This window comes from Ranitomeya imitator, chromosome 7 (assembly GCF_032444005.1).
Source record: "Ranitomeya imitator isolate aRanImi1 chromosome 7, aRanImi1.pri, whole genome shotgun sequence".
NCBI lineage: Eukaryota > Metazoa > Chordata > Amphibia > Anura > Dendrobatidae > Ranitomeya > Ranitomeya imitator.
In genome coordinates this window covers 159,248,393-159,264,847 of record NC_091288.1, presented here as the reverse complement: position 1 = coordinate 159,264,847, position 16,455 = coordinate 159,248,393, and positions in this window count along the sequence as shown.

Genomic DNA, 16,455 nt, shown 5'->3' with positions numbered 1-16,455 from the left:
GCATGTGCATGTCAAATGCACAAGCACATATTAATGCATAGCAAAAGTAACAGCCCTGGGGATTTTACTAGAACCTTGGCTTTCTGCACAAAAACTTCAGTCCTTCCAATTGCAATGATAGAGATAACTAGCACTTGACTCTTTCCCATTGTCAGCACCATTATCTTAATGTATGTCATTGCTTTACTGGTTAAACATCTGAGTTTTATTTAATACAAGCTTTTTTTAGCATTCATGATACCATTTTAAAGATGGTATCATAAACTCACAGATGTACTTCTCTATATTCAAATAGATTATGCTACCATCACTCCCTGCCTTTGGTAGAAGTACTCTTTTGTAACATAATAATGATCCAAAACACACAGCTATGGCCGCTGGTGCATTTCGGAAGAAGAACAGGGTGAAAGTGATTCAGAGGCCTAGTACAGTATGTATCCTGATCTGAAAACAATAAAATACCTTTGGGAAATTCAGAAGAGAGAAATTGAGCATCACCCTTATAGTGCACATAAAAGCAAGGCTTCATTATAAATTGTAAATGAAAAAAGAGATAATGCTCCATTGACCCCTTTGCTCTATGACCTGTTAACCGGTAATTGAAGTAGGTTATCTGATGGAGAGCAGACATGGAATCTGTACACAGAGTAAACAACTGACTGTGTGGGGAAACTTTAAGGCCCCTTCACATTAAGCGACGCTGCAGCGATACCGACAACGATCCAGATCGCTGCAGCGTCGCTGTTTGGTTGCTGGAGAGCTGTCACACAGGCAGCTCTCCAGCGACCAATGATCCCGAAGTCCCCGGGTAACCAGGGTAAACATCGGGTTACTAAGCGCAGGGCCGCGCTTAGTAACCCGATGTTTACCCTGGTTACCAGCATAAATGTAAAAAAAAAAAAAACACTATTGAGCGAAACGGGTCGAACATTTTCAAAAGTCGCCGACTTTTGGCGAAGTCGAGTTTCATGAAACCAGATCCGACCCCTGTGCGTTGTCGGCCATGCGGTACGCGACTTTCGCGCCAAAGTCGCGTTTCAATGACGCGAAAAGCGCCATTTCTCAGCCAATGAAGGTAAACGCAGAGTGTGGGCAGCGTGATGACATAGGTCCTGGTCCCCACCATCTTAGAGAAGGGCATTGCAGTGATTGGCTTGCTGTCTGCGGCGTCACAGGGGCTATAAAGGGGCGTTCCCGCCGACCGCCATCTTACTGCTGCTGATCTGAGCTTAGGGAGAGGTTGCTGCCGCTTCGTCAGAAGCAGGGATAGCGTTAGGCAGGGTACATTAACCACCAAACCGCTTGTGCTGTAGCGATTTGCACTGCCCAACACTACCTTCGGTGTGCAGGGACAGTGGAAGCTACATTTTTTTTTCCTCAGCGCTGTAGCTCATTGGGCTGCCCTAGAAGGCTCCCTGATAGCTGCATTGCTGTGTGTACGCCGCTGTGCAAACCAACTGCTTTTTTCAAAGCACAAATCCTCTTGTTCCTTCCTTTCTGCACAGCTATCTTGTTTGTTTGTCCACACTTTTTATTTAATTTGTGCATCAGTCCACTGCTTATTGCTGCCTGCCATACCTGGCTGAGATTACTGCAGGGAGATAGTAATTGAAGGACAGTTCCTTTTTTTTTTTTGTAGGAGATTAAGATTGGCATTTCTGCTAGAGTGCCATCCCTGTCTGTGCCATCTCTCACTCAGTGGGCCATAGAAAGCCTATTTATTTTTTTGCTTGATTTGGGTTCTAAAATCTACCTGAAAAAATCACTACATCAATCAGTGGGAGAAAAATATTGGCCTCAGGGCTTGTGTGCCACTCCTGACTCCTGTGTGTGCCATCTCTCAGTCAGTGGGCCATAGAAAGCCTATTTATTTTTGTTGCTTGATTTGGGTTCCAAAATCTACCTGAAAAAATCACTACATCAATCAGTGGGAGAAAAATATTGGCCTCAGGGCTTGTGTGCCACTCCTGACTCCTGTGTGCATCATCACTCACTCAGTGGGCCATAGAAAGCCTATTTTTTTTTTTTGCTTTATTTGGGTTCTAAATTCTACCTGAAAAAATCAATAAATCAATCAGTGGGAGATTAATATTGGCCTTTGGGCTTGTGTGCCAGTCCTAAGCGTGCCATCTCTCTCACAAATAGTGGGCCATAGAAAGCCTATTTATTTATTTTTTTTTGGTTTTATAAATTCTCCCTGAAAAAAAAAGGGAGATTGATAATGGCCTTTGGGCTTGTGTGCCAGTCCTAAGCGTGCCATCTCTCTCTCTCAGATAGTGGGCCATAGAAAGCCTATTTATTATTTTTTTTATTGGGTATATAAATTTTCCCTGAAAAAAAAAAAAAAAAGTGGGAGATTAATATTGGCCTCTGGGCTTGTGTGCCAGTCCTGAGCGTGCCATCTCTCTCACAAATAGTGGGCCATAGAAAGCCTATTTATTTATTTTTTTTTGGTTTTATAAATTCTCCCTGAAAAAAAAAAGGGATATTAATATTGGCCTTTGGGCTTGTGTGCCAGTCCTAAGCGTGCCATCTCTCTCTCTCAGATAGTGGGCCATAGAAAGCCTATTTATTATTTTTTTATTGGGTTTATAAATTTTCCCTGAAAAAAAAAAAAACAAAGTGGGAGATTAATATTGGCCTCTGGGCTTGTGTGCCAGTCCTGAGCGTGCCATCTCTCTCACAAATAGTGGGCCATAGAAAGCCTATTTATTTTTATTTTTTTGGTTTTATAAATTCTCCCTGAAAAAAAAAGGGAGATTAATATTGGCCTTTGGGCTTGTGTGCCAGTCCTAAGCGTGCCATCTCTCTCTCTCAGATAGTGGGCCATAGAAAGCCTATTTATTATTTTTTTTATTGGGTTTATAAATTTTCCCTGAAAAAAAAAGAAAAAAAGTGGGAGATTAATATTGGCCTCTGGGCTTGTGTGCCAGTCCTGAGCGTGCCATCTCTCTCACAAATAGTGGGCCATAGAAAGCCTATTTATTTTTTATTTTTTGTGTTATAAATTCTCCCTGAAAAAAAAAAGGGCGATTAATATTGGCGGGCTTGTGTGCCAGTCCTAAGCGTGCCATCTCTCTCTCTCAGATAGTGAGCCATAGAAAGCCTTTTTATTTTTTTGGTTGATTTGGGTTCTAAATTCTACCTGAAAAAATCAATAAATCAATCAATCAGTGGGAGATAAATATTGGCCTCTGGGCTTGTGTGCCACTCCTGACTCCTGTGTGCATCATCTCTCACACAGTGGGCCATAGAAAGCCTATTTTTTGTTTTATTTGTTTTCTAAATTCTCCCTGAAAAAATCATTTTATTTTATTTGGTTTCTAAATTCTTCCTGAAAAAATCATTTTTTTTATTATTTTTTTTTCTAAAGTCTATCTGAAAAAAAAAAAAAATCAAATCAGTGGGAGATTAATATTGCCCTTTCTGCTTGTGTGCCAGTCTTGACTCCTGGGTGTGCCATCTCTCTCTCTCTCTCCAATTGTGGGCCATAGATAGCCTATTATTTTTTTAGCTTGATTTGGGTTCCAAAATCTGCCTGAAAAAATCACTACATCAATCATTGGGAGAAAAATATTGGCCTCTGGGCTTGTGTGCCACTCCTGACACCTGTGTGCGTCATCTCTCACTCAGTGGGCCATAGAAAGTCTATTTTTTGTTTTATTTGTTTTCTAAATTCTCCCTGAAAAAATCATTTTATTTTATTTGGTTTCTAAATTCTTCCTGAAAAAATCATTTTTTTTTATTATTTTTTTTTCTAAAGTCTCCCTGAAAAAAAAAAAATCAAATCAGTGGGAGATTAATATTGCCCTTTCTGCTTGTGTGCCAGTCTTGACTCCTGGGTGTGCCATCTCTCTCTCTCTCTCTCCAATTGTGGGCCATAGAAAGCCTATTATTTTTTTAGCTTGATTTGGGTTCCAAAATCTACCTGAAAAAATCACTACATCAATCATTGGGAGAAAAATATTGACCTCTGGGCTTGTGTGCCACTCCTGACTCCTGCGTGCGTCATCTCTCACTCAGTGGGCCATAGAAAGTCTATTTTTTGTTTTATTTGTTTTCTCAATTCTCCCTGAAAAAATCATTTTATTTTATTTGGTTTCTAAATTCTTCCTGAAAAAATCATTTTATTCTATTATTTTTTTTTTCTAAAGTCTCCCTGAAAAAAAAAAAATATCAGTGGGGGATTAATATTGCCCTTTCTGCTTGTGTGCCAGTCTTGACTCCTGGGTGTGCCATCTCTCTCTCTCTCTCTCTCCAATTGTGGGCCATAGAAAGCCTATTATTTTTTTAGCTTGATTTGGGTTCCAAAATCTACCTGAAAAAATCACTACATCAATCATTGGGAGAAAAATATTGGCCTCTGGGCTTGTGTGCCACTCCTGACTCCTGTGTGCGTCATCTCTCACTCAGTGGGCCATAGAAAGCCTATTTTTTGTTTTATTTGTTTTCTAAATTCTCCCTGAAAAAATCATTTTATTTTATTTGGTTTCTAAATTCTTCCTGAAAAAATCATTTTTTTTAATTATTTTTTTTTCTAAAGTCTCCCTGAAAAAAAAAATAAAAATCATTGGGAGATTAATATTGCCCTTTCTGCTTGTGTGCCAGTCTTGACTCCTGGGTGTGCCATCTCTCTCTCTCTCTCTCTCCAATTGTGGGCCATAGAAAGCCTATTATTTTTTTTGCTTGATTTGGGTTCCAAAATCTACCTGAAAAAATCACTACATCAATCATTGGGAGAAAAATATTGGCCTCTGGGCTTGTGTGCCACTCCTGACTCCTGTGTGCGTCATCGCTCACTCAGTGGGCCATAGAAAGCCTATTTTTTGTTTTATTTGTTTTCTAAATTCTCCCTGAAGAAATCATTTTATTTTATTTGGTTTCTAAATGCTTCCTGAAAAAAAAAATAAAAAAAAACAATGGGAGATTAATATTTACATTTGTGCTTCAGTGACAATCCTGCGTGTGTGGCATCTCTCTCATTTGTTGCCACCAAAAACAGAGTGTGTAACATTGTGCCTGATTTTCGTTGTGGTCTCACTCACCTGTAAAGGGGTAGCTAAATCATACTGAAGTTATAGCTCACCGTGTAAGTTGTGTGACAGCAACAAATACCGTTAGTTTGGTTACGTTTTTAAAACAATGAGGAAGTCTGGTGGAAGAGGTCGTGGCCGGGGGCGTTCATTGTCAGCTGGTAATGAGGGTAGTGGTAGTGGTGGAGCATCAGGTGGTCGTGGGAAAAAAAATATTGCACCTAAGTCTGGAGCTGTGGAGCCAGGTTCGTCGTCTGGCTACACAAGGCCTCGAACGCTCCCTTTTCTGGGAGTAGGAAAACCGCTTTTAAAGCCGGAGCAGCAAGAGCAAGTTTTGGCTTATCTTGCTGACTCAGCCTCTAGCTCTTTTGCCTCCTCTCGGGAAACTGGTAAATGTAAAAGCAGCGCGTCGTTAGTGGATGTTCACGGTCAGGGACAAGTCGCTTCCTTGTCCTCTTCAGCAAAAACAACAACAGAGAAGAATGCAGCAGGCGACACAACGGGTTACTACATGGAGCTCTTTACACATACCGTCCCTGGCTTAGAAAGTGAAGCAGTTAACAGTCCATGCCCATTACAAGTTGAATCTGACATGGAGTGCACTGATGCACAGCCACAGCCAGACTACTATGCTGGTCCTTTGACTCAGACCACAACATTGCCCTCGCAGGGTAATGATCAAGAATCAGACCCTGATGAGACTATGTTGCCCCATCACGAACGCTATACCACCGACCGACACGGTGACACAGACGAAGTTGCACACGAGCTACAAGAAGAGGTAATAGATGACCCAGTTGTTGACCCCGATTGGCAGCCATTGGGGGAACAGGGTGCAGGCGGCAGCAGTTCTGAAGCGGAGGAGGAGGGGTCGCAGCAGGCATCAACATCGCAACAGGTTCCATCTGCCGGGCTCGTATCTTGCCCAAAACGCGTGGCAAAGCCAAAACCTGTTGGAGGACAGCTTGGCCATCCGGTTAAAGCTCAGTCTGCATTGCCTGAAAAGGTATCCGATGCTAGAAAGAGTGCAGTCTGGCATTTTTTTAAACAACATCCAATTGATCAGCGCAAAGTCATCTGTCAAAAATGTTCAACTACCTTAAGCAGAGGGCAGAATCTGAAAAGTCTCAATACAAGTTGCATGCATAGACATTTAACCACCATGCATTTGCAAGCTTGGACTAACTACCAAACGTCCCTTAAGGTTGTAGCACCCTCGGCCAATGAAGCTAGTCATCAACGCAACATCCCTTCCGGCAGTGTAGGGCCACCATTTTCCGCTCCACCTGCAGTATCTGTGCAGGTTTCTTTGCCAGGCCAAAGCAGTCAGGGTCAGGGAATCACCAGTTTCGTAGTAGGAAACACTGCATCTAGGGCACCGGCGGCAACAATACCATCTCCCACCGTCTCTCAGTCTGCCATGTCCACCGGCACCCCCACTAGTTCCACGATCTCCAGCTCTCCAGTCCAGCTCACCCTACATGAGACTATGGTTAGAAAAAGGAAGTACTTAGCCTCGCATCCGCCTACACAGAGTTTGAACGCCCACATAGCTAGACTAATCTCGTTAGAGATGATGCCCTACCGGTTAGTTGAAAGTGAAGCTTTCAAAACCCTGATGGACTATGCTGTACCACGCTACGAGCTACCCAGTCGACACTTTTTTTCCAGAAAAGCCATCCCAGCCCTCCACCAGCATGTTAAAGAGCGCATCGTCCATGCACTCAGGCAATCTGTGAGCACAAAGGTGCACCTGACAACAGATGCATGGACCAGTAGGCATGGCCAGGGACGTTACGTGTCCATCATGGCACACTGGGTAAATGTGGTGGATGCAGGGTCCACAGGGGACAGCAATTTTGGGACAGTTCTGCCTAGCCCACGGTCTAGGAAACAGTTGGCTGTAGCCGTTCGCACCCCCTCCTCCTCCTCCTCATCCTCCTGCAGAAGCGAGAGCTCGTCCACAGACCGCAGTCGCACATCCACTCCATCCGCAGCTGCCACTGTTGCACACCAGGTCTCCCATTATGGGGCAGCTACTGGCAAACGTCAGCAGGCTGTGTTGGCTATGAAGTGTTTGGGCGACAACAGACACACCGCGGAAGTTCTGTCCGAGTTCTTGCAGAAAGAAACGCAATCGTGTATGGGAACTGAAGATCTTGAGGCAGGCAAGGTAGTGAGTGATAACGGAAGGAATTTCATGGCTGCCATCTCCCTTTCCCAACTGAAACACATTCCTTGCCTGGCTCACACCTTAAACCTGGTGGTGCAGTGCTTCCTGAAAAGTTATCCGGGGTTATCCGACCTGCTCCTCAAAGTGCGTGGACTTTGCTCACATATCCGCCGTTGTTCGCCCGTACACTCCAGCCGTATGCAGACCTATCAGCGTTCTTTGAACCTTCCCCAGCATCGCCTAATCATAGACGTTGCAACTAGGTGGAACTCAACACTGCACATGCTTCAGAGACTGTGTGAACAGAGGCGGGCTGTTATGTTTTTGTGGGAGGATACACATACACGGGCAGGCAGTAGGATGGCAGACATGGAGTTGTCAGGTGTGCAGTGGTCGCAGATTCAAGACATGTGTCAAGTCCTTCAGTGTTTTGAGGAATGCACACGGCTGGTTAGTGCAGACAACGCCATAATAAGCATGAGCATCCCCCTAATGCGTCTGCTGATGCAAAGTTTGACGCACATAAAGGATCAGGCGTCTGCAGCTGAGGAAGAGGAAAGCCTTGATGACAGTCAGCCATTGTCTGGCCAGGGCAGTGTACAGGACGAGGTAGCGGGCGAAGAGGAGGAGAGGACGAGGAGGATGATGGGGATGATTATATTTTTAATGAGGAAGCTTTTCCGGGGCCACTGGAAATTGTTGGCGCGGCAAGGCCGGGTTCTGGTTTTTGGAGGGACACAAGTGACGTGGATTTGCCTGAAACTGACCCTCAACCAAGCACAACCGCAGATTTGAGAACTGGAACTTTGGCCCACATGGCGGATTATGCCTTACGTATCCTCAAAAGGGACACACGCATTACTAAAATGATGAACGATGACGATTACTGGTTGGCCTGCCTCCTTGATCCTCGCTATAAAGGCAAATTGCAAAATATAATGCCACATGAGAACTTGGAACTAATATCTGGCATTCCCTGCACACAGCGCCCATGATCGTTCTCACACGAGCTGCAGGGGCCAGCAGACCAGAGGTGTTAGAGGGGCAGAAATCAGAAGTGGCGTTGGCCAGAGGGGTTTTCTGACCAGGTTGTGGAGTGATTTTGCTATGACCGCAGACAGGACAGGTACTGCAGCATCAATTCAAAGTGACAGGAGACAACATTTGTCCAGTATGGTTACAAACTATTTTTCATCCCTTATCGACGTTCTCCCTCAACCGTCATTCCCATTTGATTACTGGGCATCCAAATTAGACACCTGGCCAGAATTGGCAGAATATGCATTGCAGGAGCTTGCTTGCCCGGCAGCTAGTGTCTTATCAGAAAGAGTATTCAGTGCTGCAGGTTCAATACTAACAGAAAAAAGGACTCGTCTGGCTACCCAAAATGTAGATGATCTAACCTTCATTAAAATGAACCACAACTGGATTTCGAAATCTTTTGCCCCACCTTGCCCGGCTGACACCTAGCTTTCCTATGAAAAGGTCTTGCCTGTGGACTATTATGAATGACTTTTCCAATATCGTAATTTGCTGCACCTGATTGTCCAGCATACGACATATTTACACCTCCCTAAATGGCCAAACTCCCCACACGGGGCCGTGGTATCGCCACTTGGCGCCAGCACCCGTGAGAGTGCTGTTTTTTTTCTGAAGAGGTGGGTGTGCCCGCTTTTGGTCGACGGCACTGCCACTGGGTCCCTCATAGTACAATAAAGTGTCTCTGGCGGTGGTGGTGCGCACCCAACGTCAGACAGACCGTTGTAATATGAGGGGCCCTGGGCCTGTACCGCCGGCCACAAGACAGTTCCCCCCCAGCTCAAACAGTGCTCTACCACTTGCAAAATTATCTCTCACAGCTCCACCAATGTTTAGTCTATGCGCTGACATCCTTCAATGCCTGGCACTGACAATACCATTGTATTGACATTTTTGTTATGTTAGGCCTTCGAAGCCTGTCTGCGGTCCCTCCTTCCACTAGGCCTCCACTGACCATTGTACTGCTGCCCGTGTACCCCTGGAACCAATTTTAAATTGCCAACAGCCCAATTTTGTTATGTTAGGCCTTCGAAGCCTGTCTGCAGTCCCTTCTTTCTACTACTACTACACTGACCAGACCACTGCTGGCCGTGTACCCCTGGAACCAATGTTAAATTGCCTGCACCCCTATTTTTGTTATGTTAGGCCTTCGAAGCCTGTCTGCGGTCCCTCCTTCCACTAGGCCTCCACTGACCATTGTACTGCTGCCCGTGTACCCCTGGAACCAATTTTAAATTGCCAACAGCCCAATTTTGTTATGTTAAGCCTTCGAAGCCTGTCTGCAGTCCCTTCTTTCTACTACTACTACACTGACCAGACCACTGCTGCCCGTGTACCCCTGGAACCAATGTTAAATTGCCTGCACCCCTATTTTTGTTATGTTAGCCCTTCGAAGCCTGTCTGCAGTCCCTCCTTCCACTAGGCCTCCACTGACCATTGTACTGCTGCCCGTGTACCCCTGGAACCAATTTTAAATTGCCAACAGCCCAATTTTGTTATGTTAGGCCTTCGAAGCCTGTCTGCAGTCCCTTCTTTCTACTACTACTACACTGACCAGACCACTGCTGCCCGTGTACCCCTGGAACCAATGTTAAATTGGCTGCACCCCTATTTTTGTTATGTTAGGCCTTCGAAGCCTGTCTGCGGTCCCTCCTTCCACTAGGCCTCCACTGACCATTGTACTGCTGCCCGTGTACCCCTGGAACCAATTTTAAATTGCCAACAGCCCAATTTTGTTATGTTAGGCCTTCGAAGCCTGTCTGCAGTCCCTTCTTTCTACTACTACTACACTGACCAGACCACTGCTGCCCGTGTACCCCTGGAACCAATGTTAAATTGCCTGCACCCCTATTTTTGTTATGTTAGGCCTTCGAAGCCTGTCTGCGGTCCCTCCTTCCACTAGGCCTCCACTGACCATTGTACTGCTGCCCGTGTACCCCTGGAACCAATTTTAAATTGCCAACAGCCCAATTTTGTTATGTTAGGCCTTCGAAGCCTGTCTGCAGTCCCTTCTTTCTACTACTACTACACTGACCAGACCACTGCTGCCCGTGTACCCCTGGAACCAATGTTAAATTGCCTGCACCCCTATTTTTGTTATGTTAGGCCTTCGAAGCCTGTCTGCGGTCCCTCCTTCCACTAGGCCTCCACTGACCATTGTACTGCTGCCCGTGTACCCCTGGAACCAATTTTAAATTGCCATCAGCCCTATTTTTTTATGTTAGGCCTTCGAAGCCTGTCTGCGGTCCCTCCTTCCACTTTGCCTCCACTGACCATTGTACTGCTGCCCGTGTACCCCTGGAACCAATGTAAAAGTTCCTACAGCCTGTCCAATTTGTTATGTTAGGCCTTCGAAGCCTGTCTGCGGTCCCTTCTTTCTACTACAACTACACTGACCAGACCACTGCCGCCCGTGTACCCCTGTAACCTATTTTAAAGTGCATACAGCCAATTTTTTTCTCTATTTTACAATTATAAAGCCCAGATGGACTACGCTGTACCACGGTAAGAGCTACCCAGTCATCACTTCTTTTGCAAGAAAAGCCATCCCAGCACTACAGCATCATGTAAAAATCTGCATTGTCCATGCTCTCTGGCTATCTAATAGTAGAAAGGTGCACCTGACAACAGATGCATGGACCAGTAGGCATGTCCACGAAAGGTTAGATGTCCATTACAGCGCACTGGGTTAATGTTGTGGATGCATGGTCCACAGGGGACAGCCTACAAAGTCTGTCTGCAGTCCCAAACATAAATTGTCCTCCGCTTACCACACCAATGCTGCCTGTGTACCCCTGGAACATTTCATAAACTCCATTGACCAAAATTTGGGGTTTACAGCCTACTACCAGTGTCTGCCGCCCCAAGGTGTTCCCCGGGTTGCCTTTTCTGAGCTTTGATCTTCAGGCTCTTCTTAAGTAGTTGTTGAAAACAACACTGCATTCGGCCTACAAGTTGGGTCTGGGTGTAGAGATGGTGTGTTCCACTCCAAGGTGTTCCCCAGGTTTCCTCGCCATTGCTGTGATCTTAATGCTCTCGTTTAGTAGTTGTTGGAAACTACAGTGCATTAGGCCTACAAATTGGGTATGGGGTGTAGAGAGATGGTGTGTTCCACTCCAAGGTGTTCCCCAGGTTTCCTCTCCATTGCTTCGATCTTCCTGCTCTCGTTTAGTAGTTTTTGGAAACTACAGTGCATTAGGCCTACAAATTGGGTATGGGGTGTAGAGAGACGGTGTGTTACACTCCAAGGTGTTCCCCAGGTTTCCTCTCCATTGCTTCGATCTTCCTGCTCTCGTTTAGTAGTTGTTGGAAACTACAGTGCATTAGGCCTACAAATTGGGTATGGGGTGTAGAGAGATGGTGTGTTCCACTCCAAGGTGTTCCCCAGGTTTCCTTGCCATTGCTACGATCTTAATGCTCTCGTTTAGTAGTTGTTGGAAACTACAGTGCATTAGGCCTACAAATTGGGTATGGGGTGTAGAGATGGTGTGTTCCACTCCAAGGTGTTCCCCAGGTTTCCTCGCCATTGCTGCGATCTTAATGCTCTCGTTTAGTAGTTGTTGGAAACTACACTGCATTAAGCCTACAAATTGGGTATGGGGTGTAGAGAGATGGTGTGTTCCACTCCAAGGTGTTCCCCAGGTTTCCTCACCATTGCTGCGATCTTCCTGCTCTCGTTTAGTAGTTGTTGGAAACTACACTGCATTAGGCCTACAAATTGGGTATGGGGTGTAGAGAGATGGTGTGTTCCACTCCAAGGTGTTCCCCAGGTTTCCTCGCCATTGCTTCGATCTTCCTGCTCTTGTTTAGTAGTTGTTGGAAGCTACAGTGCATTAGGCCTACAAATTGGGTATGGGGTGTAGAGAGATGGTGTGTTCCACTCCAAGGTGTTCCCCAGGTTTCCTCGCCATTGCTGCAATCTTAATGCTCTCGTTTAGTAGTTGTTGGAAACTACAGTGCATTAGGCCTACAAATTGGGTATGGGGTGTAGAGAGATGGTGTGTTCCACTCCAAGGTGTTCCCCAGGTTTCCTCGCCATTGCTGCGATCTTAATGCTCTCGTTTAGTAGTTGTTGGAAACTACAGTGCATTAGGCCTACAAATTTGGTATGGGGTGTAGAGAGATGGTGTGTTCCACTCCAAGGTGTTCCCCAGGTTTCCTCGCCATTGCTTCGATCTTCCTGCTCTCGTTTAGTAGTTGTTGGAAACTACACTGCATTATGCCTACAAATTGGGTATGGGGTGTAGAGAGATGGTGTGTTACACTACAAGGTGTTCTCCAGGTTGCCTTTCCTGAGCTTCTATCTTCAGGCTCTCATTAAATTGTGGTTAAATGGAACAACTGCATTTGGCGTACTAGTTGGGTTGGGGCCTACTATCGGTGTCTGCCATTCCTGCTGTTCTCCTGGTTTCCTGTCCTGAAATTCCATTTTCAGGCTCTTGTTAAGTAGTTGTTAATGTTAGACTGCATTTGGCCTACTAGTTGGGTTGGGGCCTACTATCGGTGTCTGCCACTCCTTGCTGTTCTCCTCCACTGAACAAAGCTGTGCCACCTGTTTACTACGGTTGCCAATTTTGAACTGCATTTCGACTACTTACTGATTTGGGCCTACTCTCTGTGTCAGCCTCTCATTCCAGTTGTCCTCCACTGCAATGCCCCCTGGTTAGTCCTGTGTTACCAATTTTGAACTGCATTTAGCCCACTTTATTCTTTGGGCCTATATCTGTGTTTCCTCCTCATCCTGCCCATTGCCCAGCCAGTGATAGATGAGTCTGCTGGTACATTGACCCATAACGCTAAATTCCCCGTGCACGCTACACAGCAAGATTGTGACCCTGCTGAAAGTCAGGTTCCTCTTCCCGCATAGCATACCACCTTACACGGGGACAAAGAGGAAGGTGCAGATGAAAGTGCAGGTTCCTTCATCAGGTGGGGGGAGGAATACTAGTTGGCGACGTCACTGGCACAGGGCCTCTCATAGTACGCAAAAGTGTTGCTGCCGGTGGGAGGCGCCCCCGCCGTGCAAACACACCGCTGTACTTTGAGGGGCCCTGTGCCAGTGCCAGTGCCAACGAGTGGGCAACCCCTGCTTGCTCAGGACCACAGCACTTGCAAAGTTGAAATACTTTCCTCTCCCTGCTCCACTGCCGTGACGCGTTCCAGATTTCCTGGGCCCACTAATTACTTGAACCAGCCCTACCCCCCACAACTTTAGCCAAATGACCCCCAATTTCAAATGCCTTCCAATTATTATAAGCTAAATTACGATTGACAAGCTTCAGTAAAAAGAATGGATGTTTTTGCCATTAAAATGGGCAGTGTAGGTGTTTTCCTGGCCTCCACTCACTGCCGACTATGCTCCCCCATTGACTTGCATTGGGTTTCGTGTTTCGGGCGATACCCGACTTTTCGCGATAATCGGCCGATTCCACTCGACTCGACTTCTAAGATAGTCGGGTTTCGCGAAACACGACTCGACTCTAAAAAGGTCAAGGTCGCTCAACCCTACCCAAGACCATAATTAGAGAAATATTTGTGAAGAATAACTTCTCCGTTATCCGTGCAAATAGGCGATTTGGAATGAAGCCTGACAACTCATCTCCACGGTCCTAATATTCATTAATCCTCTCAACAGCAAAAATATCTAGAAAATGCTGTGCCTTGCGAAAGTATTTGGCTCTCTGGAACTTTTCAACCTTTTCTTACATATCATGCTTCAAACATAAAGATACCAAACTCACTCCAGAAGTTCATTGTGGATCTCTGAATGATCCAATGTTGTCCTAAATGCCTAATGATGATAAATATAATCCACCTGTGTGTAATCAAGTCTCCGTATAAATGCACCTGCTCTGTGATAGACTCAGGGTTCTGTTTGAAGCACAGAGAGCATCATGAAGACCAAGGAACACAACAGGCAGGTCCGTGATTCTATTGTGGAGAAGATTAAAGCCAGATTTGGATACAAAATTATTTCCAAAATTTTAAACATCCCAAGGAGCACTGTGCAAGCGATCATATTGAAATGGAAGGAGTATCATACCACTGCAAATCTACCAAGACCTGGCTGTCCCTCTAAACTTTCATCATCTTAAACATGGAAAAGACTGATCAGAGATGCAGCCAAGAGGCCCATGATCACTCTGGATGAACTGCAGAGATCTACAGCTGAGGTGGGACAGTCTGTCCACAGGACAACATCCAGTCGTACACTGCACAAATCTGGCCTTTATGGAAGAGTGGCAAGAAGAAAGCCATTTCTCAAAGATATCCATAACAAGTGTTGTTTACAGTTTGCAACAAGCCACCTGGGAGACACACCAAACATGTGGAAGAAGGTGCTCTGGTCAGATGAAACCAAAATTGAACTTTTTGGCAACAATGCCAAACGATATGTTTGGCTTAAAGGCAACACAGCTGATCACCCTGAACACACCATCCCCACTGTCAAACATGGTTTTAGCAGCATCATGGTTTGGGCCTGCTTTTCTTCAGCAGGGACAGGAAAGATAGTTAAAATTGTTGGGAAAATGGATGGAGCCAAATACTTTACCATTCTTGAAGAAAACCTGTTGGAGTCTGCAAAAGACCTGAGACCGGGATGAAGATTTGTCTTCCAACAAGACAATGATCCCAAATATAAAGCAAAATCTGCAATGGAATGGTTCACAAATAAATGTTTACAGGTGTTAGAATGGCCAAGTCAAAGTCCAGACCTCAATCCAATCGAGAATCTGTGGAAAGAGCTGAAAACTGCTGTTCACAAACGATCTCCATCAAACCTCACAGAGCTCAAGCTGTTTGCGAAGGAAGAATGGGCAAGAATTTCAGTCTCTCGATGTACAAAACTGATAGAGACATACCCCAAGCCACTTGCAGCTGTAATCACAGCAAAAGGTGGCACAGCAAAGTATTAAGTTAAAGGGGCCGAATAATATTGCACGCCCCACTTTTCAGTTTTGATTTTCCACAAAAATTTAAAATAACCAATAAATTTGGTTCAACTTCACATTTGTGTTCCACTTGATGATTCTTCACCAAAAATTTACATTTACATTACAAAAGTCAGATAAAATGTCAAGTTTTTGATATGTAAAAATATCATTCCAAGCAGAATAATTTCAGAGCTTTTTCCAACTTTAATGTCGCTTATAATCTGCAAAATTAAAATTAAAAATAAAATTATATCTTTTTGTGTGGAAAATGAAAAATAGAGAGATAAAATAATGTGATAGCACAAATGTGCCAATCCTTAAACTAATACTTTGTTGAAGTACTCTTTGAATCCATGACAGCATGTAGTCTTCTGGATATAAATCTCTCTGCATGCCACATTTAGAATTGGAAAATACCAAAATGTAGTAAGCCGGATGTTAGGAGTCGAGTTTCCTCTGCTGCACAGGGGGAATCTCGATCCGTCTCTGCTGCGGTCTCCCATTCTCTTCCAGCCGCAGTGGAGTCTGCTCAGCAGCGACGTTGATCCCAGCGTCTCGCTCAGTCTGACTCTGTGCGAAGAGTTACTGCTGCTTTTCCTGCTTCTGCCATTGAAGCCAGTGCTGGGCAGCGGCGAGTGGACGTTTCTGGATCTAAGTCCTTATTTGCACACACTGAGCATGCCCAGGGCAAGATCTCCTGTTGGAGATCGAGGGTCACATGCTCAGGTACTGCAGCACATCCCATTGGTCCTTTTGGCAGGTCCTGAAAGGGCAAAACTTCTGTAGCTGTTTCCTGTGCTGCAGCTATATAAACTGCGCATGACCGCACGGCCATGCGCTAGTATTGTCTTGTAAATATGTGTGTGTGTTGTGAGTGAAAGTCGCTCTATAAATACCCTCCCTATTGAATGTCTGTTCGCGGAAGGTGTATGTTTGCTATCTAGCGCCCAACTTATCCAACAGCACGTAACACACATTACAGCTGCCAGTTGCTGTGTCCGCCTGTACGGCACCGTGCGCTTGCTCTGCGCTTTCCTGACCCAAGCCTGGGTGGTTAGTGGCGTCCGTCTGTGCGGCACCGCACGCACTCTTGTGCCTTTATATTATTATTTAGTTTCCTTACACACCCAGTTGCGGTGTTGTGCCAGCAAGTGTCTAATCGGACTTCAATCCTAGTTGGGGTTGAGTTCGCTGACTTATTGCTCGCGCTCTATGTGCGGTACCGCGGTCCTGTGGCGCAACAGGATCGCTTTCTTCACGCAGGGTGCAGTTAACC